We start from the raw sequence: 13,633 nt of genomic DNA on the forward strand, positions 1-13,633 counted from the left end.
ATGGTCGGTGTATTTCTATTTTGCCATACTCCATGTTGGTAATGTCTGCAGGGCCACAGCCTGCAGACACGCAGACACCTGGAATGCAAACAGAATACAGCATATCAGACTACATTCAGTCAGTGGTACTAACAGCAATAATGCGTCATGGCTAATAAGGTACATGCGCCTTTATGTGTACCCATAACAAATGTAAGCAGACAGCACCTTGCACAGTATTGCATAGCTACACTGTACTATATTCACCCTGTGCATCAGACCCATATTAGCATGTCCTTGCATTGATAGTATGGATGACAGGGATGTGGCACAGGTATCATCATATGTACAGGGTGTGGTGTGGATTTGCCAGAGGCCTAGGCTGGGCCATATGGTTGACATCCATGTGTGTGTGTTTGGAGGGGTATCCTATAGATGAGCTGTGCAGAGGTGCTGTCTGTGTCTGGAGGTGACCTGCCTGTGAAACAGATGTGTGTGTGTATGTATGCACACAGTCATGTCATGTGGCTACCGGTGTCCAGTTCACTGTCTCCAGCCACAGACATGTGAACTGGTCCTGCCAGGGGTCTCACTGGCACCACCAGCAGGACTGTTTCCTGATGGTGACTGCTGTCTGCTGGATCTGTGTCCCTGATGGGACCAGCCAGGATCACGTACCCATAGTCTGCTCTGTTGTGATGTGGACAGCAACCCCTCTTCAGTAGTGCTGGAGTCACTGCCACTATGAGAGTTTGAAGGTGCATGGCCCTCAGCTGATGTTTGCCCATCTCCCACAACATGCTTTAGCACAGAAATGCCATGGTCAAGGACTGCCAAGGTCACAACCCACCATCTATTCATGACCTCAGTATTTTGGCAGGTGGCTTCAACAAGGTCATGTATAGTGCCACGTAAATTAGGGAGAGTTGCATCCAACACCCTGAATATTTGTCTGGTGTTGCATTCACTACGTGCCTGTGCATCCATGACAGCCCAAAACATGCATCTGATGACACCTGCTGTCGCACTTGCCATAGCAGCTTGATGATCAGCAGTCCTCCTGTGAGCACCACTGTCCATCCGCCTGTGTGGGACCTCACCTGCACTCTGGCTATGGCCAGTATCTACACTCACACCTGCCATAGTAACCACACTAGCCTGTTCCATGCCACCATCTGCCAACTGTCCATCATCTGTGGCTGCTGGGGATGGGGCATGTGTGGGCATTGTGACTGTGTGTGGGAACAATGTGGATGACTGTGGGATGCCAACCGTTGGCACAGATTCAGCCCCTGACAACCCTATCTCTGCCTGACTATGACCATCATCATTGCCAGAGTCTGCAGAGACACTGACATCAGATTCTGAGTGGGAGGGACCATGACCACCATGACCACTGGTGGGCGAAGACAACATATGTAAATTAATACTTGCACTATACTGTTTGCTGCTACATACACACACACACACACACACACACACACGCACACACATGCACACACGCACACACGCACACACACACACACACACACACACACACACACACACACACACACACACACACACACATGGACACACACACACATGCACACGCACACACAGACATGCACACACGCATGCACACACATGCACACACACCCACACACATGTGCACACACATGCACACACATGCACACACATACAGGTGAGGGGGCAGACAGGCATTACACAGACCTCACAATAGTCAAATGATGACATTCACAACAGTCAGACCACTGCATACACACCCTGGACAGGTCTTGCAACATCATGCAGTGCAACCCTTTCTACTTAATGTTACTACTTATATACACATCTGTGATACGTGAGTACTGTTAGTAGGTGATGGGCCTTCAAGTGGCACACACTGCACCCATGTACACATAATTGCTGTTCACCTGTATAGCAGAGTGGAAACTCCTACAGAAGATACCTCTCAACTGTGCAGAGTGCTGCTGAATGTCTACATGTGTGGCTCATATTTCTGGTCTGTTTGTCATAAATTATTGGGATGATATGAGGACTGGTGTCACTAATTAATGACATATTTAAGTTTCACACTTCAAAACCTGTAGCACATGTATGTTACAACTGAACCGGTTACACTAACAACCTTCTAATCTTACAGTGGATATTATAAGTGTAGACACCCCTGTTAACATGTCAGGTTTGCCTGATATATAACACGAGACCAGAAGAACATGTGATAACATTTCCCACCTTTAATGTGATCTATAACCTGTGCAATCCAATTGAAGAACACGGTTAGGGGTAACGTAGAAGCTGAAATATGTACAATAGGCTGGTTGCATGACTGTGCACACCCTTAAACTAATACTTTATTAAAGCATCTATTGATTTAATACAGCAGTCAGTCCTCTTGAGAAGGTGTGCATCAGCATGGCATATCTTGACTTAGCAATATTTGTACACTGTTCCTTGCAGAAGCCCTCCAACTCTGTCAAATTGCAAGGGCATCACTTCTGCACAGGTCTCTTCAAGGCACCCTACAGCTTTTCTATTGGATGTAGGTGTGGACTGTGAGTGGGCCACTCCAAAACATTGATTGTCTTCTAGTGAATACATTCCTATTTGTATTTTGATGTATGATTTGGGTCATTGTCATGTGAAAAGGTGTAATCCCTCTCCATCCACAGCTAATCCCATCCACCTTGGCTAAGGGCCCACTTCCAGCTTATGAACAGTAACCCCAAAGCAGGACACTGCCATCACCATGCTTCACCATGGGGATGGTGTTCTCTTGGTGATGCACAGTGTTGTTATTGTGCCAAACAAACTTTTTAATATTGTGGCCAAAATGTGCAACCTTGCTCTCATCACACCATAACACATTTCCCCACATGCTTTTGGGAGACCTGATGTATTTTTCTTGAGAAATTCACCAGACCTGGATGTTGTTTTGTGTGAGAAAAGGCTTCCAGCTTCCAACCCTATGCCATAGGCCAGACATGTGGAGAATATGGGAGACTGTTGTCACGTAGTACACAGCCGGTACTTGCCAGAGATTCCTGCAACTCCTGTAGTGTTGCTGTAGGTCTCCTGGCAGCCTCCCTGACTTGTCTTTTTCATACATTTGGAAGGATGTCCAGTTCTTTGAATGTCACTGTTGCCCCATATTTTCACCACCATTTGATGACTGTCTTCACTGTGTTCCATGGTATATGCAATGCTGTGGAAATGTGTGTGTACCCTTCTCTGGGCTGATCCCTTTCACAAACAAGATCCCTTTGCTGCTTCATAAGCTGTATGTGAACTACAGCTGTTGCTGTAGCAGGCAACTGAGGAAATGTTAGGATAATCCTGGTAGGACAGATGACCGTTATTTGCTGTTAATCAAAGAGTCCCTGCAATTAATGGGAGGTGTGTACCCAGAAGATGTAATGCTGTAATTATATCGAAAGCTGCTTCAACACAGTATTAGCTTCAGCCTGAGCACATGTATGCATTTAGCTTCTTATATGTTTTGTATGGGTCATAATTGTTCCCCTAACATATTTGTTTGTTTTACAATTGAATTGTACAGGTTATAGGTCACATGAAAGGTTGGAAGGGTTCGGAAATGTTTTATTGTGCTCTCATTTTTGCATATCACAAATACCTGGTATTCTAACAGATGTGTATACACCATTTATATGCACTGTATAACACTAATTTATAACATATGTCCCTAGTTTGGGGCCTTTGTCCCCCTATTTTGTCAGTCTTTGTCCAGATTTCTTGCAATGACAGGTTGAGAGGTATGCTACAGATATGTGACATCTCCTGCAAATAGGCCCCTGTGATGATCACTATGATGCAATACAGTTAACCCCACCACAAGTGAACATGCAGATATTGCAAAATGGCTGAGAGTAACAGCTGTGTGCATGGTCACATGCATGACCTTAACATGCATAGAGTACTGGTGAGCCACAACAGGAAAATTCCCTACTCACCGGCTTCAGGCTGCTGTCCCACATCCAGACCAGAGGTACCTATGTAGCTGTGGGGGAGAGGTATTATCAGCAGACTCATATTTGGCATTGGTAAAAGATGAATGCTACTTTTCTACACAGGTACAGTACAAGCTCTGATAGTACACAATTTGCTGTCATTCACCATAGATGTGCACTTGTGTGCATTACTTATCCCCACCCACAAATGCAGTTTGACCTGATGTATGCATCTAGATACTTTATAGAAGACAGCATGACTGCTACATGATTAAATTGATGTGCACTGTGGCCTTACCTGAATGCTCCTCGCATGTTGTCTGGATGCCACCCACCTCCACGACTTGTATTTCTTGTGTTGGCTGTTGTGTGGGGGCTGCCCCAAGGTTGGCAAGGAGCTCTTCTGTTGCCATAAGTGGGGCCTGTGTGGCTGGACCCCCACCTGTAGCACACTGTCCCTGGCCACAGTAGCAGCCCTTTGCCAGGCATGACATATCACGTCAGTTACCCGATGCCTGACCTGATCGTATGTGTGGCCATGGTGGCCCAAGGTGTTAACTCTGTGGACAAAGTCATCCCACAGGGCAGTCTGCTCCCGCAGATTATGTCAGCTACGGCCTAACAGCACCGCATGGTGCTTGATTATGGCATCGGTGATGGCTGCATTGTCATCTGCAGCATATGCTGGCTGATGCTGCATGCCACCTGGAAGACATAAACAGGGAACTACACCACAGGACCTCAGACATTGCCCAGAGTTATTAACAGAGCCAGCACATCCATATTGCCTATCATTAGCCACCACTTACAACCACATCATATCCCTGTCATCTATCAGCACAGTACAAATCTGCATTGCACTGCTGGTCCTGATATGTCATGTTCTCCCCCAATGAGGGCCAGTACATTGCATGAAACACCATTCATTATTCACGTTTGTGTAGAGGGATTACATTGGCCATCTTCCTTGCAGATAGGATGTCAATGATGCTCAGGCTTTGGCTGCATACAGTGTGTAATGGAGCTGGAAGCATATGCCTGAGTTCATGTAGGATACAGACAGGAATGTTGTTAGGTCCCATGGAGACTTGCTTTTGTTGACTTTGATTAGGCAGTTTGCGCCTGCTCCCTGATGATGAGGGGAGGGGTGCGGGTGCTGTGCATATCCACCTATACTGATGGTGAGCCAGGAGAGACATGTTTGCCCTAAACCTGTCTGCAGCAGGTTAGCTATAGCTATGATATGTGTGTGTGTGTGTGTGTGTGTGTGTGTGTGTGTGTGTGTGTGTGTGTGTGTGTGTGTGTGTGTTTGGTGTAATTGACCACCATTACAGAGTGGGTTGGGTTGTTACCTCTGAGATTGCAGACATATGTGAAGACGGCCTTGAGAGTGCCCTTGGTGGATGTGTCCAATTTGTACTCATAGTTAGCCTTACAGTAATCTACCTGTGACCTTATATGCTTGTTCAGACAAAGGTGACTTGCTGCCAAGCTGGTGCCTGCTCCTACTTTACCCTGTACAGCCAATACAGTGACCAATAATGTGGTTTGTGTATTGCTGCTGTCCAGCAAAGGGAATTACTCTACCTTGGTGGAGGCAGGTTTTACAAGTAAGGTATTGCTGAGTCCATATAGCTATGTAGCTGGTCATATAGCTGTTTGTAGTAGGCATGGACACAAGTTCATGGCACAGTTGGATACCTCTCCAATTTCAACCTGATAATCATGCTTAATCTAGTACCCATGTCTGTGTCAGGGCAATGCAACAATCAGTAGCTGTGGAAATCTAACTCTGATGGATGCACAGAAAATAAGATTACACACGTGTACAACATGTACAGCTTATTTACCTGACATTTTTCTGTTGTTATGAGGCAGCCAGGTACACCTACTCATACATACATGTGTACAGGTAATACCTGATATACATTTCTGGTCTATGTCATCTTTTATTTACACCCTTGCTGCTCAGTCATTCCTCTCAACCTGTTAGAGCAGAACATCTGGAGGACGCCACACATACATGGGGAGCAATGGCCCCAAATTAGTGACACTTTCTTAATATTTCTGTAACACACTTAAGTCATTTGACAGCACAGTAGCCTTTGGATTCACAGACATACCCTGGGGGATGTCCAACACTCATGTGGCAGGAAGAGAGGAGAAAGGCTAGGAGTGTGGTAGTGAGGGTAGGAACTTTTAATGTTGGCAGTATGACTTGTATGGGGACAGAGCTAGCTGATATGATGGACAGAAGGAAGGTTGATATATTGTGTGTGCAAGAGACAAGAAAGAAGGGGGTAAGGCTAGGTAATCAGGGGTGGGTCCAAATAGTTCTATTATGGTGTGGATGGGAGGAGAAATGGTGTAGGGGTTATCCTGAAGGAACAGTATACCAAGAGTGTTTTTGGAGGTGAAATGAGTGTCGGATAGAGTGATGTTTAATGAAGCTGGAAATTGATGGTGTAATGATGAATGTTGCTAGTGCATATGCTCCGCAAGTTGGGTGGGAGATGGATGAGACAAAATAAGTTTGGAGTGAGTTGGATGAAGTGGCGATGACTGTACCAAAGGGTGAGCGAGTGATGATTGGAGCAGATTTCAATGGGCATGTTGGTGAAGGGAAAAGAGGGGATGCGGAAGTGATGGGTATGTATGGTGTTAAGCAAAGGAATGCAGAAAGTGAGATGGTAGTGGATTTTGCAAAAAGGATGGACATGGCTGTGGTGAATACATATTTTAACAAGACAGAGGAGCATAGGATGACATACAAGAGTGGAAGAAGATGCACACAGGTGGAGTATATCCTATGCAGGAGGGCCAGTTTAAAAGAGATTGGAGACTGTAAAGTGGTGACAGGGGAAAGTGTAGTTAGGCAGCATAGAATGCTCGTTTGTGGGATGACATTGGTGATCAAGAAGAGGAGGTGGAATGTGAGGGCAGCACCAAGGATCAAATGGTGGAAATTGAAAAAGGGTGATTGTGAGGTTGAGTTCAGGGAAGTTTTCAGACAGGTACTGGGTGGCAGTGAAGAGTTACTGAATATCTGGGTAACTACAACAGAGCTAGTAAGGGAGACGACTAGAAAGGTGCTTGGTGTGAAATCTGGACAAAGGAGGACAAGGAGACCTGGTGGTGGAATGAGGAAGTACAGGAGAGTATACAGAGAAAGAGGTTGGTGAAGAAGTGGGATTCTCAGAGAGATGAAGAAAGTAGACAGGAGTATAAGGAAATGAAGTGCATGGCAAAGAGAGAGGTGGCTAAGGCTAAGGATGAGGTGTATGAAGAGTTGTATGAAAGGTTGGAGACTAAAGATGTTCAGCAGATAAGGGTGATAAAGGATAATGAGGGGAAACATACTCACAAGCGAGGAGACTGTGTTGAGCAGATGGAAAGAGTACTTTGAGGGGGTGATGAATGAAGAGAATGAGAGAGAGAGAGAGAGAAGGTTGGATGATGTGAGTATGGTGAATCAGGAAGTGCAATGGATTAGCAAGGAGTAAGTGAGGATAGCTATGAAGAAGATAAAGAATGGAAATGTTATTGGCCCAGATGACATACCCACGAAAGCATGGAGGTGTTTAGGAGAAATGGCAGTGGAGTCTTTAACCAGATTGCTTAATGAAATCTTGGAAAGTGAGAGGGCGCATGAGGAGTGGAGAAAAAGTGCTTGGGTATTGATTATAAGAATAAGGGTGATGTGTAGAGCTGTAGTAACTACAGAGGGATAACATTGATCAGTCACAGCATGAAGTTATACAAAAAAGTAGTGGAAGCTGGGTTAAGAACGGAGGTGATAATTACTGATCAGCAGTATGGTTTCAGGCCAGGAAAGAGCACTACAGATGCAATGTTTTCTCTGAAAGTGTTGATGGAGAAGTACAGAGAAGGTCAGAAGGAGTTGCATTGTGTCTTTGTGGACTTAGAGAAAGCATATGACAGGGTGCCTAGAGAGGAGTTTGATATTGTATGAGGAAGTCAGGAGTGGCAGAAAATTATGTAAGAGTGGTACAGGATATGCACAAGGGTAGTGTGACAGCGGTGAGGTCTGAGGTGGAAGTGATGGATGCATTTATGATGGAGGTGGGATTACATCAGGGATCAGATCTGAGCCCTGTCTTATTTGCAGTGTTGATGGACAGGTTGACAGACAAGATCAGACAGGAGTCCCCATCGACTGTGATGTTTGCAGATGACAGTTTGATCTGTAGTGAGAGTTGGGAACAGGTTGAGGAGACCTTGGAGAGGTGGAGATATGCTCTAGAGATGGGATGAATGAAGGTCAGCAGGACTAAGACAGAATATATGTATGTGAATGGGAGGGAGGCTGGAGGAATGGTAAGGATGCAGGGAGTAGAGTTTGCGAAGGTGGTTGGGTTTAATTACTTGGGATCAACAGTTCAGAGTAATGATGAGTGTGGGGAAGAGGTGAAGAAGTGAGTACAAGCAGGATGTAGAGGGTGGAGAAGAGTGTCAGGAGTGACTTGTGACAGATGAGTACCATTAAGAGTGAAAGGAATGATCTGCAAAAGGGTGATGAGACTAGCTATGTTATATGGGTTGGAGACAGTGGCATTGACAAAAAGGCAGGAGTTAGAGCTGGATGTGGCAGAGATAAAGATGCTAATATTTTCACTGGGAGTGACAAGGGTGGACAGGATGAGGAATATGTATATTAGAGAGTCAGCCCAGGTTGGACAGTTTGGAGACAAAGCCAGAGAGACGAGATTATGTTGGTTTGGACATGTGCTGAGGAGGGATACTGAGTATATTGGTAAAAGGATGGTAAGGATGAAGTGCCAAGTAAGAGGAAAAGAAGAAGACTTAAGATAAGGTTTCTGGAAGTGGTAAGAAAGGACATGCAGGTGGTTGGTGTGACAGAGCAAGATGCAGAGGACATGAAGAAATGGAGACAGATGATCCACTGTGGTGACCCCTAACGGGAACAGCCAAAGGAAAGAGAAGGAGATGTTGTAATGTCAGTCTTCACAGATTTGCCAGTGATTTGCCAGACATAACACAACTAGTAAATAACTACAAATATGAGGCATACATATGGTCAGTGTGCATAACACTGGCCAATTGAATGGCATGAGCTCTGTATATCACATGCAGTTCAACACACACATCTACAACAGTAGTTTACTATGCAAATACCCTGTATAGGTCTCTCAAATTTCTGAGACAAACATGTATATCACAGTTGTATTCACAAGTAACATATGGCTATCTATGACATTCCAGTAGCTGACCTAGCAGTGTCACAGTCAGTATTGTTCAACACACACTCCAGTAGTAGTCATATGTGAGCCATCCTTTCCTGGAGTGACTCAGGGGCCTGAGCTGTGATCTATGTCACTGCAGACAGATCCAGATGGTATGGCCATAGGTTCTGATCAGCAATATATCAGTACAGCAAGTCTTGCTGAGACATATTTGTTAAACTTCCTATTTCCCATTATGACATATCCCCTACTGCATTCCATTACATGCTTACTTGTTTGACATACTTTTTTTCTAAGTATATTTGGTTGGATTCTGATTTATGTTGGTTTGTAGATTTGTTTGTTTGTCTATCTGTCTTTCTCTCTCTCTCTCTCTCTCTCTCCAAGATGTAGGGTATACATCTGTTTTGCATAAGCAGCAGCTTGCTTTTTGTAGGTAATGCTCATGAGCAGCTGATGGCCTGTGCACCAATTGGTGTCCCCACTTGCTAACTGCATGCAGAACAGCTGTGTTGTTATTCCTATAGCGAATGACATGGCAACACACTCCTATAACTGTGGATGTTGCCCCTTTTTCTTGCCTGTGAGGAGGACTTCATGGAGGTGTGTGAACACAAGCATCACAGAAGGTAGTTGGAAATACCTCTTACTACAAAAACTATGGAGACAGCCCAACAAAATGGGGGAGAATGTTCCAGACATAGGGACACAATGTAAGTATTGCTGTTATACAGTTGGATTACTGCTAGTTTAACAGGGTTTGTGTGGACATGGCTTCTCTTTGTGATTTTTTAAGTCTGACATTGTTATGTGATTGACATAACTCTCAACTGTAGGGCTATCTGCAGAATGACCAGAGTTTGGACTCTTATGTTTGGTGTGTTCCTTAGACATGTTTTGTCTTTGGCAAATCAGTAGCATACTTTGGGGATTACAGTCAGTAACTGGTAACATCCATTTGTGTTTCTGACTTCATATCCCTCAGGAAAAGATATGTTACAACAAACCCTGTTACACCAGCAACTTTCTCAGTTTATAACAGCAATATTTCAAATATGCCCCTGTTTTTGGGCCTCTGTCCTTCAAGTATGTCAGGCTTATCCAAATGTCATGCAGTAAGAGGTTGATAGGTATGGTATATCATTATTTAGTGCCTTCATTCCTGATATCATCCCAGTAATGTATCAGAATGCCAGATATATTATGTGGAAGAGGCCTTATATAGGAGGACAAAGCCTGGGCATTCTGTGGGACTCTGTACAGTTGAGAAGTCTGTGGATTTCTGGAGATTGTTGGCAGACTGTCAGGATTGTGTAGCAGTGTAGTCTGTAAATGTTATTTGGCCTGTGTAGGGATGAAGGTAGATGTAAGTGTTATGGCTCCTTTTCTATCTGACTATGCATGCTACTCCAGTTTCTGGTGGTCTATCGGCTGTATATGTTTGTAAGGGCAGACTGAGACATGTCCCATACCATGGTCAGGAGTTATACTACACTATGAATTGGGCCAGTATATGTAGAGTTAGAGTGTGTGTGAGTGGCAAACATGATGATGTTTTTGTTCACACAGTCCTTATACTCTACTCTTCATTTCGCTTACCAGTATGTCACTGTGACTGTGGTGAAATCGGTTGTGGGTATGCACTTTCACACTGGTGTCTGTTTTTCAGTGCTGTTACATCCCTGTAGTGCCTGATATATTTGCAAATACATGTGTAATTCCCCATAGCGGATTTGGGTTAGTCTTGTGCCAGTCTAACTGTAGTTTGGATGGTGCTTGGTGACATGCTTAGCAGCTCAGTGTAGTTTCCTTAATGTGATGTTATGTCCAAATATTTGTAGGATGTACTATTGCCTGGTCCCCGTACGTGTTGTGTATTTCTGACACATCAATGGGATGTTGTGGGGATTTAAGTCACTAACTAGTGAGAAGTGATTGAGTGTTGGACTTGTGCTATTTCAGGCAATACATGTTAGAACAGACAGTAGGGTGTTACTGCAGCAACTGTGTCAGCTTATCTACTCCATTATTTCAGATATGTCCCTATTTTCATGGATGTCTCCCTCCATTTTGTGAGGCTTGGTCCAGATTCATTGCACTAAGGGGTTCTGAGCCTACCTCTCGACTGGCTGGATTGTTTCAGAATGTCCAGGTTTATTGCTCATATTTCTGATCTGTTCCACAGATTATTTTTATTTCTCTGGTAAATCACTGTGATGAAAGGAGGATTTCTGTCAGTTAATGATGGCATACATTTCAGTTTCAGAACTCACATCCTTCAGAACATGTACGCTAAAACAAACACTATTACTCTAGCAACATTCTACATTTATAAGAGCAATATTTAAAATATGTCCCTAGTTTTGGCCCATTGTCCCCCCATTTTGACAGCCTTTGGCCAGATTTCTTGCACTAAGAGGTTGAGAGGTATGGTTCTGCTGTATGACTCCACTACATGTTATGAGTATATATATATATATATATATATATATATATATATATATATATATATATATATATACATATATATATATATATATATATATATATATATATATATATATATACATATATATGTATATATATTATATGTATATCTCTATTTATATTATGTATATATTTTTCCATATATATGCATCTCCATACATATATATGTGTATATGTATATATGCAAAACCTGACTGATTCTACAGAATCTTTTTCCTACTGTTGAATGACTCTGCTGCATGATATGTTTGAAAAAGCATCAGAAATTCTTGCAGCTCAAATGGTGTAGTGGTACATTGCTCTGAATATGGTGTACAGGGCCCTGGGTTTGAGACTTGTCAGGGCTGATTATTTTGTTGCTAGTCAGAACAGTGGCTGATGGAGACAGAATGATTAAAACAGCTTTAAGTGGATTTGTGCAGGTTTGCACAATGCTAAGCAATGCCAACACACGGTTACCCGTACAGATGCTTAATTTGTGTTGGCTTCACTTAGCATCACACAAACTCACTTGCTTCCGCTTACATCCGTGCTAAGTTCTTTAAAAGAAAAGAAAAAGGGGTGATAGGAAAGTGGTGAAAAAGGGGCATGCAGAGGGAAAACAATATGAAAGATAGCTAGGGATGTGCAGGACGGGTGTAGGAAAGGTTCATAGCTGTCCATTTCTTATACAGCAACAGCTGTGCATTTATACAGAATTTGGAGATGAATTTGGCCACTCAAACCCCAGAGAGAGGGGTGAGGACAACAGAAATTGTGTTGTCAAGCCAATTGGACTGGAGTACATGTATCCAGTGGACACATGTGCGAAATGGGCAGCTATGTATGGGGCGATATTTTATTTTGGGACAGATGCCCTTTTTTTAAGGTGAGAGTGGGATATTGGAAAAGGATTGTAGGTGCATCTGGCCATCTGGGGAGGTAGGGCAGGTAGGGAGACAGACAAGAGAGACAAGAGAGCAGACAGAGGTGATATATGACACATGAAGGGAGTAAACACATTTGATGGGGAGGGTGGTTGGGAATCCGAAGCCCATGGATCCCCATATGGTTACAGTGGGACTGAGATCCCCACCCATGGGCAGTCACCACTGCACCTTCACAGCCCCAAAGGTGGCTGTGTTGGGGGCTGGACAGGAGGGGTGGCCTGCCCCTCGAGGTATGCCAGGCGGCCCTCAATCTGGTGCAGCTGCTCTCCAAACTTGGATTGAAGGCTGCTGTGCACCAAATCCTGGACCTGACTGCGGGTGACAGGATCCTGTCCATGCCCGCTCCTGGAGGGGAGACAGGTCCTGTCCCTTGAGGTGGTTCCACCTGAAGATGGTGCAGGACCAGTGGATGAGGGAGATCTGTGTTGGGTCCCAGACATGCTAGGGCCTGGTGCCCTGGCTAGATGAGGCAGAACAGGTGGATCCACTAGGATCTGCCTTCCAAACACACTATGGTGTTGAGGTTTTACAAAATATGTTGGTTAGTCATGAACAACACATTTCAAGATTAGTTATAACAGCATGTGTGGATGTTCAGTTGCATGGCAAACAGAACACATGCATAAATGGAACAACAGTATGCATCATAACAGCATGCCAGTAACATTGATGGCCACCAACAATGGTATTTGAACAAGGTATGTTAACATGCAAGCAATCAAACATATTAACAATAATATAACACAAGTCCCAACATTAGGGTTGGAGCGCAACATACCTGTAGTATATATGTAATAATTATTGATGCAGATGAGGGTGGGGGAGAGAAAAAAAGTCCAATAACAACTGTTTATGTTTCTATTTTCCACAACAGTACTGCTCAATACACTATGGGTCTGCCCTCACTTTACATCTACCTATGCCCATAACTTCTGTAGTATAAACATACCTATTAAACCGTCATCCTAGAATGGTATAAGGAAAACTGTGACAACCCTGGGTTCATGACTAGAGGGGACTCATACATGTCAGGGTTACATAT

The sequence above is a fragment of the Protopterus annectens genome, chromosome 3.part0 (assembly GCF_019279795.1).
Source record: "Protopterus annectens isolate FY-2018-M chromosome 3.part0, PAN1.0, whole genome shotgun sequence".
Lineage (NCBI taxonomy): Eukaryota > Metazoa > Chordata > Ceratodontiformes > Protopteridae > Protopterus > Protopterus annectens.